The sequence below is a fragment of the Pseudorasbora parva genome, chromosome 18, assembly GCF_024679245.1.
Source record: "Pseudorasbora parva isolate DD20220531a chromosome 18, ASM2467924v1, whole genome shotgun sequence".
In the NCBI taxonomy this organism is placed as follows: domain Eukaryota; kingdom Metazoa; phylum Chordata; class Actinopteri; order Cypriniformes; family Gobionidae; genus Pseudorasbora; species Pseudorasbora parva.
This window is the reverse complement of record NC_090189.1, coordinates 10,892,002-10,907,293: the sequence shown is the minus strand read 5'-3', so window position 1 is coordinate 10,907,293 and position 15,292 is coordinate 10,892,002. Positions and strand designations below refer to the sequence as shown.

At 38.0% G+C, this 15,292-nt stretch overlaps 3 long non-coding RNA genes across 3 annotated transcripts in view; all 3 read right to left on the bottom strand.

Moving 5' to 3' along the window:
- The window catches only part of LOC137045870 (uncharacterized), a 40,297-nt gene extending 25,376 nt beyond the window's left edge, over positions 1-14,921 (bottom strand). Inside the window, exon 1 of the long non-coding RNA XR_010898876.1 lies at positions 14,880-14,921. This is a non-coding gene — a long non-coding RNA (uncharacterized lncRNA). The remainder of the gene's footprint in view (positions 1-14,879) is intronic.
- LOC137046808 (uncharacterized) lies at positions 6,722-12,246 on the bottom strand. The gene is made up of 3 exons (XR_010899080.1): positions 12,137-12,246; positions 11,646-11,727; positions 6,722-7,027 (listed from the first exon to the last, which is right to left on the bottom strand). It is a non-coding gene; the product is annotated as an uncharacterized lncRNA (long non-coding RNA).
- On the bottom strand, positions 13,643-14,199 carry LOC137047150 (uncharacterized). The gene is made up of 2 exons (XR_010899157.1): positions 13,989-14,199; positions 13,643-13,740 (listed from the first exon to the last, which is right to left on the bottom strand). It is a non-coding gene; the product is annotated as an uncharacterized lncRNA (long non-coding RNA).
- Positions 14,922-15,292: the final 371 nt, after the last annotated feature.

Here is a 15,292-nt window from a genome sequence, read left to right as displayed (position 1 = left end):
GATGACACTCAACTCTACTTCTCATTTCAACCAGATGATCCTACAGTCAGTGTTCGTATCGCTGCCTGTCTGACAGACATTTCTGACTGGATGAAAGAGCATCATCTTAAACTCAATCTTGCAAAGACAGAATTACTTGTTTTCTCAACCAACCCAGCACTTCATCAAAATTTCTCCATTCAGCTTGGTCATCGACCATAACTCCATCAAGGACAGCAAGAAACCTTGGAGTTGTGATTGATGACCAGTTAAACTTCACTGACCACATTACTGCAACAGCCCGGTCCTGCAGATTTGCTTTCTAAATGAGTCCTAAATGTTCAGCAATCGCAGTCACTTCCTTAAAGCCAGATCCCACTACTTGATGTAAGTGACCAACTACTGTCAACTTGGCATTTCGCAAGGTCCTTTCTGGAATACAAAAAGTCATGTCGTGCGATAAATCCAAACGTGAGCCAAGGACCAATGGTTCTTGAAGTAACCAAAACAGGGAGGCAACATTGTCTTCCCTTTTTATCTTGAATAAGGACCAGACTCTAAACAGATTCCGGTAAAAGACCGGAGAGTTGCATAGTTTTAATCTCTGAGAGTCCAACCAGAACAAAGCTTTGTCTAATCCCAAGTCTTCAACACTTCGTAGGATTGCACAGGCAGCACCCACCCAGCTTAACTCTGTAGAGCTCCTTAAAAGTCTTTGTACATATTGTAGGCGAAACGCAGCCGTTCTGCTCTGCAGGTGTATCAAGCCAAGTCCTCCTTTTTCTTTTGATAAATACAACACACTTTTTGGTACCCAGTGCATTCTGTCCCAGAAAAAATCTATTAAAATAGACTGAATTTTTATTAACACATCTACTGGGGGATCTATACAGGCTAAACGGTGCCAAAGTGCAGAGGCTACCAGATTATTAATAATCAAGATTCGTCCTTTATAGGACATTTTGGGGAGTAAAAACCTCCACTTGTCCAGTCGTCCTTTGACTGCCTCAACAGTGCCATCAAAATTCTTCATTATGACGTTTTCATTTCCTAAAAAGACTCCTAAATACTTAAAACCATCTCTGGTCCATTTTAGACCATCAGGAAGTCTCGGTTGACATTTTTGACATTTTCCCACCAATATGGCTTCGCTTTTTTTCCAGTTCACTTTTGCTGAAGAAAGAGATTTAAAATCATCCAAAATCTTCATCATCACATTGACATCATTAGGTTCATTGATATGACAATAACATCATCAGCGTAAGCTGATAGCTTAAAAATATTGGTACAATTTGGCATACATAATCCACATTATTTCTTAGTTTATATAACAGGGGTTCTATGGCTAAGGTATATAACATGCCTGACAGTGCACAGCCTTGCCTGACACCCCTATAAACCCTAAATGGAGAGCATAAGTCACCATTAATCTTTAATAAACTCTCAACGCCAGAGTACATTGTTTTAATCATTGAAATAAAATCGGAACTAAAACCAAAAGCTTTTAAAACAGTCCATAAATAAATATGTTCGACTCTGTCGAAAGCCTTCTCTTGATCAATTGATATCAAACCAAACTCTAACTCAAAAAGTTTTCCACAATCTAAAATGTCCCTAATAAAAGAGACATTATCAAAGATTTTTCTTCCTGGCACACAATATGACTGATCTGGATGAACAATAGTTCCAATAACTTCACCTAATCTAATTGCTAAGGCTTTAGACAATATTTTATAATCATTACATAATAAACTAACCGGTCTCCAATTTTTTATATCATTTAAATCTCCTTTTTTTGGCAGTAAAGTAATAATTTCCCTTCGGCAGCTTTGTGGCAGTTGTCCATTAACCAGACTCTCATTAAATACCTTTACCAATTCTGGACCCACTTCTCCCCAAAAAGATTTATAAAATTCAATCGAGAGGCCATCAATGCCTGGTGCTCTTCCATTTTCCATTTTATTAAGGGCATTTTCAAGCTCACCTAAACTCAAAATTGTACTTATTTCCTTATTGGAATTTCTAGTTATCTGAGGTAAATTTTCCAAAAACCCAAAAATACCATCTTGTTCTTCTGAGAGTTCACTTTTGTACAAATCCTTATAAAATTGTACAGCTCTTTCTCTAATATCTAAAGGATTTGTCAACAAAACACCTTTTTCAGATCGCAAGGCATGAATAAACTTTTTCTGACCATTCTTTTTCTCTAAACTAAAAAAGAACTTTGAAGGAGCATCCATTAATTCTAGACTTTGAAAGCGAGATCTAATTATTGCACCTTGTGTTGTCAAACCTAGCATATCAGCTAGTAAATTCTTTTTCTTTTTTATGTGCTCCATATAAGTGCCATCTTTTGTGGACTCCGCCAGCTCTTGTAATTTCATTAAATCTTCCTCTAACAAATTCATTGAATCGTTTGTCTTTTGTGGCGTTGTGAGTATATTTCTGGCACAATTGTTTAATTTGTACCTTTACAAAATCCCACCACTGCTGCAACGTTAAACAAGAGGATTTCATAGCTTTAGCGTTTGTCCAAAACTCTTTAAAAACTTCTCTAAAAAGAGAATTACACAATAAGTTATTGTTAAAATGCCAATAGGCACTTTTATATTTCACATGATTTTTTACCACAACACATTTTATCATATTATGATCAGAAAAACATACCGGATTTATTGTACATTCTCTGAACATACTTAAATGATGCTTAAAAGCATAAAATCTATCAAGTCTTGCCAGCGATATCTGATTATCATGAGCATGAGCCCAAGTGTACTGTCTCTGTGTACCATGGAAATTTCTCCATGTCATTAATACTATGAGACTTTATAATTTGAATTAACCTCTTTCTTGATTGCATGTGTGGTTCAACATGGATTCTATCTATGGCATTTTCAGTGCAATTAAAATCTCCACCTACAATTAAAAAATCATCAGTGTTACAATCCTTTAAAACATTATCCAGAGTGTTCAAAAAAATCATTCTTTCAATTGCCATAGTTGGAGCATATACACATACAAAAACAAGAGAGCTATTTTCAAATACAGCATTAACCTTCAATATTCGTCCTTTAATTATTTCCTCTACATTATAAGAATATGGAGAAAAATTCTTAGAAAACAAAAGAGCAACTCCACCACTCAAAGAGGTATAATGGCTTAAAATCACCAAACCATCAAATTCCCTAACCCATTCTACAGCATTTGATGCATCACTGTGAGTCTCTTGTAGAAACAACAAATCAATTTTTTTATGTTTCATTAATTCAAATATTTGTGCTCTCTTCTTAAAATCCCTCGCTCCATTAACATTTAAGGAAGCAAGACATATTTCCCCCATCAAGGATAAAAGAAAAGAGCAAAAAAAAAGCAACCAAGCCATAAAATATGCACCAACTTATCCATTCTGGCTGTTTTCACTGGAACCACCTGACTGACTACTTAGCTTTGTAAGAATCTTCTTAAGACGGTACACCTCTGGATTGGTGAAACTGCTTTCACCTCTGAAAATTTTAACTTTTTCAATGAACTGTACTACGTCTGGAAAATACTCCTCTATTTTAACCTTTTTTACGTTTTTTGTCATTTTCAAAAAGGACTTAATGTCATCCACGGTATATGTTCGACTGGAGAAACCACTTTGGGGCAAGCTTGCAGTGACACTACATTCTGAAATGTCACTTTCGCTCTCTGTGTCAGTCTGGTTCACTGGAAAACCATCTATTCTTTTTGCTTTTTTATCAGCATGATATTGCAACAACTTCCTTTTTTGGGGGATTTTAAAAAAACATTCTTCTTCTCCCAACACAGAACTCTCATCTGCTGGATTTGCCATAACCTCATCTTCGCTGTTACCACCTTCCGATTCATCAGATTCCACTGCTTGTTCTATCATCTGAGAAAAACTAGCCTCTTCTTCCCCAGCTGCTGCTATACTATCCTTTTCAACAATTTCTCCTTCCCGAAGACCAGAACTATTCTCCACAATTCTTGAACCAACCGGCGCCCCACTAGGACCCGACATCTCCTCGACAGTTGTGATGATAACATCCTGCACTCTAACTACATTTTCTGAAGCAACCAAAGATGCAGTCTTATTTGCATTATCCTCTCTTTTTGGACAACCCCGGATAAGGTGTCCATTTTCACCGCAACCAAAGCACTTCATACCCAGATAGCACACATACGTCGGGCCGATGTCGGCGCGATGCACAAAGTTCCATCGGAAAGACATCGATCAGAGAGCGTTTGCTAATTGGGACAAAGTCGCCGAGACATCGGCATTTGATCGCGAATGCTGTCTGGCCGACGTGTGGACGATGCAAAACAGCAAATCCTGGCCACTATTCATGGGCTTTCTAGGACCTTTATTTAGGTCGAACCTTTCGGGTTACACCCAGATAGCACACTGCCATAGAATCAACGTTACACTCTCGGCATTAAAGACCAACGTCACACACTCCATTCAAAACATCAATCTACGCAGATGATTTACTTACCTTATGCTGAATGACGTTGATGTCAGTTGAGTGAAACACGATGTTGATTTTAGTTTGGTACAGTTAACGTTAACACATTTTCTGTTTTAAAAATAGCAAATACTTAATACTAATAAGATACATTAGCCTGTTTATGTAATAATCACACATAACATTCAGTTAACATTGTTTTAATATTTACAGAGCAGTTACAGATAGCCTACATGTTTAGAGCAAACAATCTATATAAATATTCAATATGACAATATAATAGAAAAGGCATTTAATAGAAAAATATATATAATAGAAAAGGCATTTACATTCAAATACACAAAGAGGTAGGCTATACAGGTACATAAATTAAAAGCAATATTTACTCAAGAACAACTGATCATGTACCAGACACATTATTTTTATTGGAGCACAAAAGGATATGTCAGTCAGAACATAATGAGACTCAAATCACAGGTTCTTTTCTAATAGTGACTGAGACTATGTGACTCTTTTTGTGTTACACAAAATAAATGCATATGGGTGAGTAGATGGTTTATAAAGAAAGCTTACCCTTGAAAATGTAGGGCAGAAGAATATTGCAGATGAATTGGTTATTTTGCAACTATTGCAGCCTACTATCAGCAAGTGTAAACTCCTTGGTGAAAAAGGTGACAAAGATGTAACCCACATTTTCAATAGCATAGAGAAAATATTTTTAATTACTTTAAAAAATAAAATGCATATTATGAGCCAAAAAAGAGGTTTAAACCACATAAAAATAAAGGTTTGACCATTGGACGAGAAATACTGATCGAGTCCGCAAAGTCCAGCCAATCTCTTGAATTAAATATCAATTGTTTATATATTGACTACAAACAGAATTAATAGTTGTTAATGAAATAGGTTTGGCATTGGTAAATTGAGACTGGAAAAAATATAACCAGAACATTGACTCAAACTATGCATGTGCTGTATAATATCGAGTATTATTTTAGCAAAACTAAGCACTGCTGACAGTGGAGAAAATTTCAGTAAAGTCACTGATAAAATGTATTAGGATTTGTAAACTTGTAGTTTTCTTTTCTCTCACAAACACAACAGTTACATTTGTACTAATCCTATTCTACAAATCACAAATTAATAAAATCGTGGGCTCATTTTTTCCATCAAGGGGGAAAAAATCATACTCACGATCTCACATCATCTAACAAGTAAAATTTGTCCATGGCTTCACACTTTTGATACATGGGTGCACCAAACGCAGAATAAAGGTACAGTCACACTACACTTTACATTACATTGACGAGAAACCTTTGTATTAAAGTCAAGTAGATATTTTTTTTATATTTTGAATATACTGTTTTTAAATGTTGAATTCATGTTTATATAAAGACTCTGCAGAGCATGAAGTCATATCATGTTTTGTCATGTTTTTATCATTTGTTAATTTGTAGAATAGGACTTGTGCACCACCAGAAAATAATTTCAAAAGGTTTAACTGTTGTGTTCTTTGTAAGAGAAAGAAAAGTTTGCAACTTCTAAAAAAAACATTTTCTCTGACTTTAAGGGTGCTTTCACACCTGCCTTATTTAGTTCAGTTGAATCGTACTAGAGTTCATTTCCCTCTTTGGTGCGGTTCGTTTGGTGAAAGCAGCAATCGCACTCGGGTGCGCACCAAAAGCGGACTAAACAAGCGTACCGAGACCTCCTTGAAGAGCTGGTCTCAGTGCGCTTTCAAACGAACTCTGGAGCGGTTAGCTGGTGGTGAGAACGTGATCCGGCCTCGAACAGAACCAACTGCAAAAGTACTGATAATATTTTGACTAAACCAGCTGCCATAGTTAGCTGCGCTGACATTATGTGCATGACATTATTACCTGATAGATCGTTGGAAATATTTTCGGAATGAGCGTGTCAGAGTTAAGAATAATTAATGCACGCCTCCGATTGAAGTGACGAGTGATGTGCGCTCGCCGTCTGCAATACGTTGTTTTCAAGTCGCATCCGCGCCGCTTCATTATAGAAAGGTATTGTTTGCATACACTGGTTAATACACAATATGTAGTAGATTATGGCCAGGGACAAAACCTGCCCACAGTCATCTTTCTATAGTGTTATAGTTTGCTGGCTTTTCCTCTTCTGTTGAAATTTTCCCACAAAGTAAATTCTGACCAATCGAAAGGCAGTTTAGGTAATACACCATGGCCAATGAGTGATGTGGATGTTGTCACGTGTTTCAACTGGTCCGGACCAAAGCAATCAGTGTGGTGTGAAAAGAAACCAAAAAAGCTGTAAAATGCAACAATGTATTATTTAATTGTTTGGCCTTGGTTCGGACCAAATTAACTGAACAAGAGATGTGAAAGCACCCTAAGTGCACTGATGTGTGACTATTCTTTACAACTACAAATCCCACTGTCACAGGTGTTCAGTTTTTCTATAATAATACCCTCACAGAACAGGGTAGCAATCAGCCATCCATGCAAAAGCAGAGGTCAGTGTGGTGGACTGTTGGTACATCTGTCCAGGCCAACATTTGATGTCTTCATGCCTTCAACTGGGGATTCCCAGAGAACCTGTAACAAAAAAAGTACAGTTCAAAATCCATTGTACATACTCATTACAAAGTATTGAATCTGGTTACACAAATTATCATACAAGGTTCAATTTAACTTTAGCTCAATATACAATATTTGCAGCATAATATTGCACAAAAGGCACAGTTTTGTCTTGCACTCTGAATATTCCATTAATTTGGCAATTTGTGACAAGCCCAGTGACATTGTCACATTTTCTTCTCTATTTAATTTTTATACAAAATGAATGATTAATGTAAAATATAAACAATTACATATCTAAACTGGAAAAATATTAGGGATGTCACAATTCTCAATATAATATTGACCCATTCGGTACGACACCCTTGAATCAGTAGGCGCTTGTGTATTGCATTAATTTCTGTGCATTTTATTTCTCTCTGAATTGGCTCTGTTTTGTGTGCCAATGAGTCTATGCTGATATGAGCAAAATATCCAATCACGATGCACTAAAGTTAGGGGGTGTTTAGCCACGGATGCAATGCTGGTGTCTTAGAGCGGTGAAGTGAGGCTGCAGTGCGCACCACCATCGTTTCAACCTGTGGTGTGGGTGGGGTGTGCGATATAAAGTTAAAGAGTTAGTTCACCCAAAATTAACCCAATAACCCAATAAATTCTGTCATAATTCCTCCTGTGGTTGGACACCGGTCAGACCTCCGTTCATCTTCACACACAGATGAAGATATTAGTGTTGAAATCCGATGATTTGATTTGATTTAATGGTTTATTTGAAAGGGGACAGTGCAATTTCATAAAACACATGAACAAACATGGTTAAAAAAGCCAGAATTAGCTAAAAGGCTATTTTTCATCTGTAGTCCCCTGGCCAAGATGTAAAAAAAGCAATTAAATACATATAAAAATATGTATCAGATTGCTCAGAAAGGCCTTCATTGACACCAATGTCATTTCCTCTCTCAAGACCCATAAAGGCACTAAAGACGGCGTTACAAAGCCCATCTCACTACAGCGGCTCTATAATCATTTTATGATAGTAAAGTAGTAAGTAAGGTAGTACTTTTTCAAAGTTCAGGAACTTTCGAGGGCGGGACTTGGGCGCTGAACATGCTGATTGGTTGAGCACACGCAGCATTTTATTTCAACCGCGCGTTCGTCTCAGCCATCTTACGTGCAATGTCTGTAATAGCTAATAATAATATACATTGTCATTTTAAATCTAGCTTTACAAGCTTTCTGAATATGCTGCTGAATCTGCATATTAGTGCTCTTTTCTGTCATAACCAGCAAAAGCAGCACAGCTTGAATCTTTTCCATACTCGTTATTAATTTTTTTTCACCATGTAAACGACCTGACCGATTACTTTTAAGTGTGCGTTCTTACATGACGTGACAGCGCGCGCCGCGCTCATGTTGACAAGAGAGAATAGTTAATTTTTCTGAGGGGTAAACATTTTATTTCGTAAGTTATGAAGATAATGTTGGAATAATGACACAGCGTATATTGCCCCAGGCAGTTTTTACTTTAACTGCGCCTGACAGAAGATTTTTTTTTCTGAGATGATTATTACACTTTACAACAAATAAATATCTTATATAATACTGTATTAGTCCTGGTGGCTGTTAAGAGTTGCTATGGCTACAGTAAACACACTCCAGCTGCTGGAGAAAACAGCGTTGACATTTTTGATGCGGCAGACAAACTGCATGTGACAAAATGATTGCGATTGAAAGTCATCACATGTAAACACCAGATCAGTTTAGATAACGGCTCATGTAGACAGTCCACTAAATCTTTCAATCGGTATACACAAAAATGATTTCTGTCTGACATTGATGGAGGAGCAGTCGCGCAGTAGGTTACATCACCAGACTAATTTGCCTAATCTTCTCGGAACTTTAGATCGCAGTTGAAACGCAGACAGTTGCAGGTTTGGGGGGGGGGTCTTGATGAGTATCTGCTTGGATACTCATCAAGATGGACATGTTGACATACTTCTTGTGCGAGTTTGTCCGTTTAAGCGCAAGACTTGTAAGAGAACTGAATATTTGCGCGCTGTGAGACGTGCGCGCTCTCGGATGATGCACAGAGACAGATCTTCTCAAAGCGCGCTAGAGTTCTCATTCGTCTCTTCTGGCTCTACACGCGGGTGATAAAGGTGAAAATGACTGGTTTTTCTTTTATTATCACTGTTGTTGTAGTGTATAACTGAGGAGCCAGTACGTGTATCCATCGACAGGATAATTTAATAAACAAAGCATAATTTTCAAGTTATAACCCATATTATATAGTTCGGCCATATTGTTTTGGTGATGAAAGTCTTTTGGCAGAAAGCCGAAAATTTGGTGCATCCCTACTAAATAATGACTTCTATAGTGATGGGTGATTTTAAAACACTTCTTCCTGAAGCATCCGAGCATATCGATTCATGACCAAACTGCTGAAATCACGTGACTTTGACGATCCGAATCATGATTCGATACTGATTCATAATGGTTCGAAGCTTCAGGAAGCGGTGTTTTGAAAACAGCCATCACTATATAAGTCGTTATTTTGCTTTTTTTGGCGGACAAAAACTATTCTCATCGCTTCATAAAATTAGTGTAGAACCACTGTAGTGAGATTTTTCATTTTTGGGTGAACTAACCCATTAAATTCATATAACAAGATTATAACAGATAATTCCATTAGATTTTGAAAAATGTAATTCAATTTTGTGGAAAAGTTTTCCTTAATTTAAGTGCGTTCAATAGCTTTGTTTTTGAGTGTATTTTCCAGACTAACAATGTAACATTAAACCTATCAAAATAAATTAAAGGGATAGTTCACCCAAAAATGAAAATGTGATGTTAATCTACTGACCCGCAGGGCATCTGAGATGTAGGTGTGTTTGTTTTTTCAGTAGAACTCAGATGAAGATTTTTAACTTTGACATGCATTATACGAGCGATATTAGGGTGCGTTCACACTTGTAGTTCGGTTCGTTTGGTTCGTTTGGTCCGGACCAAAAAACAAAAACAAACATAATAGTCCTGGTCCGCTTAGCGTTCACACAGGCATTTTTAACAGCGAACCTAAAGTTACCGAACCAAAGGCACAGGGAGACGCTCACAACCTGATTGGTCGGTTTATATGACGTAGGAGCTCGTTTACCGAACATTCAAAACAATGCTGTGTGCAGATTACACGCGCGGGCATTTTATGCGTGTACATGGCATTATTTTTTACCAGAGAACTCATGAAGAGCTCATGAAATGTTCACAACATTCAAAACAACGCTGTGTGCTGGATTAAACGCGGTCATTTTATGCGTGTAACACATATGGCATTATTTTTTACCAGAGAACTCATGAAGAGCTCATGAAATGTTCAAAACAACGCTGTGTGCTGGATTAAACGCGATGATTTTATGCGTGTACAGGTGGCATTATTTTTACCCGCTGAGAACTCATGAAGAGCTCATAAAATGTTCAAAACATTCAAAACAGCAGCAGTATTTCCTCCGTTGTGCAAAAGAGACGGCCGTTCTGTCGTCTGTACCTGCTAATAATGGGCAACACAGGAACTTTGATGAGAAGAGCCAGGTATGCTTTTTGTGTGTTTTTTCTAGCATTTTCGAAACATGCTCGTCTGACCAAATATTGATGAGGCTCTTCCTCGTTGCTCTACGTTTGCCCTCTAACGTTAAAGTTACTCATTTTGGATACACCGATCTTTCCACATCGTCAAATCAGCTGCATTATGCGTGGCATCTTGTGACATTATACGTCCGGTTTTTGGTCCGTTTACATGTCTTTGGTCCGTGTTGTGTTCATATATCAATCGAACCGCACCAGAGTTCGTTTGGAAGCGGACCGAGACCCATCTTTTTAGCGGTCTCGGTCCGCTTGTTTGGTGCGCACCAGAGTTCGGGTGGCAGCGTTCACATATGTTCAAATGAACCGCACTAACCGAGCAACCGCACCAGGGTTCGTTTTAATCGAACCAAACATGACAAGTGTGAACGCACCCTTAATCCATATTAAACCCCAACCCCTGTGGCTCGTGGCGACACATCGAAACGATCGGTTTCTGTGATAAACACAACTGTATTTGTTATTTTTTTACCTCATATAAGACGAATCTCATTTAGGATGAGTAGGTCAAAATCCCGGCGCGAACGTAGATGCCTCATTCGACCGATCCATCGAGGCACTAATAAGGCATATATCTATGATCGCACCGGGTTTTGACCTTCTTAGATGGAACTAATGGCGTTGGGAATACTAGATGAGATTCGTCTGATATGAGGTAAAAAATAACACAAATACTGGTGTGCTTCTCACAGAAAGTGATCGTTTTGTGTTTTAAGACATCAATGTGTCGCCACGTGCCGCTGTGTTTAATATGGATTCCTAAGTCTTTGTGTTTTTTACTCTCATAGAAATACACCCCATTGACATGCATTATATGAGCCACAGCTGAGTTAAAAATCTTCATTTGTGTTCTACTGAAGAAATAAACACACCTACATCTCGGAAGCCCAGCAGATAAACAGCACAGTCTAATTTTTTGAGTGAACTATACCTTTAATACAGATTGAAGCCTGTTGTTTTCAGTCTTTTGATGTGGGATACTGGCAGCTATTGGGAAACTCACCATATTCATGTACTAATTGTAGATGTCATCAAGGCCTTGTCCTGAAAAATCTCAGCACCAAACGCTGGGCTTTATATCTGATCTGGTAATAAGAGCACAGCAATAACTGTAAGAACTCTAATGATATCTTTACCCTCTGACACTGTATTGTGATATAATTCAAACATTTTAGAGGCTAATAGTATGAGCAGTGAGTATGCTGAAAAATAACTTAAATGCCTAAAGTTGTTGACCGCCTGAACCACAGTCAGCATTTAAAGTATTTAAGTATTTAGTAAAAGTATTTAAGACCATTACATCCTGTTATCATAATAGTTAATCATAAATACAAACTATAACACATTACATTTGTCACCTTGTCTAATTTTGCTGATTATTTTACCCTAAAGGCTTTTCAGGCGGTCTTACTGTAACAACATGGAGTTAATGTTTTTAAAATGTACAGACCCCCAACTTTTGAACAGTAGTAAAATTTTTGAGGTTTTGCTTACCAGTCATCTAGTTTTTAGCCTGATATTTTCTTCAACAGGAGTGCAGGCCATCAGCATGGAAGAATCTAGGAACATAAACAATTTATCACAGAGCCTATATAATGTCAGGCTGTCACATGCCTGTCCTGTTTTGTGTGCACATGTGGGTTTTGTCATGTCTCCGGTCTACTGTCAACCCCGCCCTTCTTGTTATCTGATTATTGGTTAATTTGCCCCACCTGTTCCCTCTTGATTTCTTCCCCTTATAAGCTCCTTGTGTTTGTCAGTCTGTGTTGGATCCTTGTGTAATGTCTGCGTCTTCCGTCCTCCCCGTGATTCTGTTGGTTTGTTTAAGTTTGTATTTTTATTATTCTATTATGTGTTTTTCCCCCTCGTGGGTTGTTGTTTTGAGTTTGTTTTATTTTATAATAAATTAACATTTTCTGCACTTGAGTCCTTGCACCCCTTCCTTTGTTTGTGACGTGACAGAACCCACATGTGCACACAAAACAGGACAGGCATGTGACACAGGCTTATTAGAAGGAAACAAGCTAGAGCAGAGGTGAAACGCAGATAAGAGAAAGTAGAATATGCAGAGTATACATACAATAATTTCTTAACATAATTTATTTTAGGCTTACTTCATTTTACATTGCTCAGTGTTACTTACGTGTGGTTGTCAGAACCTTGCAAACTGTAATAAAAAATAATTTTGCAAAAGAAAATAACATGCATGGTGATGTAGGTAAAATATTTATTATGGTAACGGGAAACATTCACTTAACTTTTGCCTCAAATTCATAATTTACTGCTTAATAGATAGTAAGGTAGTTGTTGTAGCGTTTAAGTTTAGTTAGATACCAGGAAGAATTTAGGGATGTTGTAGTATAAGGTCATGCATTAATATGTGCTTAATAATACTAATAAACAGCAAATGTGCAAGCTAAGAATTGTTCACCTTACTAAAGTGTTACCTTTTGTAGAAAAAATACTAAAGATTTAATGAGATTTTACCCTTCTCTGTCAGCAGCCCATGGGCCCATCCTTTGCCTCCGTTGTTGTATTATTATTTTTTTTTAAACTGAAATCACATGGGGAATTAACGTAATTGGTATTAAATAATTAAACATTAAATGTAATTTAGGTTGTTGTTGTTGTTTTTTTTACCGTGAAAGATCATTTCATTTGATTTTGGCGTTTCCTGTAATAACATTAACTTATAGTGAAGTTAGGTTAAATAAATTAGCTCACTTCCAATAACCCATTGACAGACTACCAGCAAACCTAAAAAAAAACTATCAAAGCCTCTCTTCTGCACATAAAGACGTGATTAAAAACTCACTTTCATTAGAGCTAAAGTATATTAGCAAACTGCTAATAAAAAACGGTTGAGATGCTAACGGACTTTTTCAAAGACACTGAAAATTTTAATAAAGTAAATATTCGACAGAAGCGTGTCAATTACAGTAAGAAACGTGTACGGAACAGTTTTATATTATTTGTGTAATGTTTAGGGACTAAACTTACCTGAAAGCAGCGAAAATAACAGGAGCGTGTCCGTTACTGTGCTGTTGCTGGCTTGCTGCAAACTCCGGCCCGTTTCCATGGTAACTTCCAGTGTTTGACTGTTCAACGCACGCCCGTCAAAGTCACGCAGCAGCATTACGTAAATAAACACGTACATTACCAATTTAATGAACAGTCAGTTTATTGATCAGATGATGACAAATGTTCAGACAGTTTGGCAACTCAAAAAACTTTGGCACAAGAGTATGCACCATTTCTGACTAAAAACTGTGAGGAATTCTTGGAGTGAAAACTGCGATTACAAACTGCCTGTTTTTTTTTCTGATTTCCTCAAGTGAAAATTTACCTAAAACCCACAGATGGCGTCGCGTCGCTTCGTCTTTCTCTCGGGTTGGTGGCAAAGAGATGAATGGGCATCATGAGCAAACAACAGATAAACACAGCATCGGCCTCCAGTATATTGGGCCGACCCAAACCCGACGAGCTGGAAATAAAGCGATATTCGCATATGCCTGGCCGATACTTATTCGATGTTATGATTTGGAGGCCGACGTCCGCTCTGGGGCCGACGTCGGCCAGACGTATGTGTGCTATCTGGGTAGTGTTAGTTGTAGCATAGATCACATAATTGAAGTCCTCATGACGAAAATTCAGAGTCAAATCAAGCTCCTCTACGTTATCTTTTAAAACCATGTACACATAACGCCTAAAGGAAACCACATGTTTCAACAAAGAAGACTTACTTCCAATTGGAATCATCTTTATTGAAGAGACCAGTTTACCATACCTAGAGAGCATGCCAACTAAAACTTCGTTCTTAATAAACGGCGGTACATTAGATAAAGTTACTCTCTTCGAAGGTTTAGAAAGATGTAACACGCCTCCAATCTCTACACCGCTTTCCACTAACAAGTTCACCAATTCGATCGTCTTAACAAACAAAACAATCGCGTTGTTCATTCGCGACGCCGATAAAACATTTTCATGTCCAACTACTGCACTCACCGCCAAACTACAGTCCTCTATTCTGGCAGTAACATCGATTTTCACACCATGGCGCCTCGTTAAAAACTCCAAACTCTCCGCACCCGGAGCTGTCATTCTCCCAGGACTGGGAGTAAAAAACTCCCCACCCCCCAAAAAACCCCACGCACCAAAAAAACCTAAACCTCAAAACCACTACCAAAACCAAAAAAAAGGGATAGAAAAGTTAGAAAAGAATTTTCAAAACACTTACCTCACACCGCCGTCACACGCTCTCCATCCACACTCCACGCTCACTCAACGCATGCGCGCGCGCGCGCGCACACACACAGAGAGAGAGAGAGAGAGAGCTCCATCACAAAGCCCTGACCTACCGAGAGCTGAAGCCAGAGAACAACGCCCTCGGCCGACTGGTCTTAGAGCTGACGTCACAAACTGACAATAAAAACATAGCCAGACCAAACCAAATCATTAAAACACAAAAAGAAAAATACCTCAAACATTGGACAGTTGCAACAGAGAAACAGAGTAAATTGGAATGCTATTTGGCCCTAAACAGAAAATATGAATTGGCAGGATACCTGAGTAAAGTGAGCGACCCTAAGCTGAGGAAAGTCCTGAGCATGTACAGACTCAGTGAACACAGTCTGAGCATAGAGACAGGCA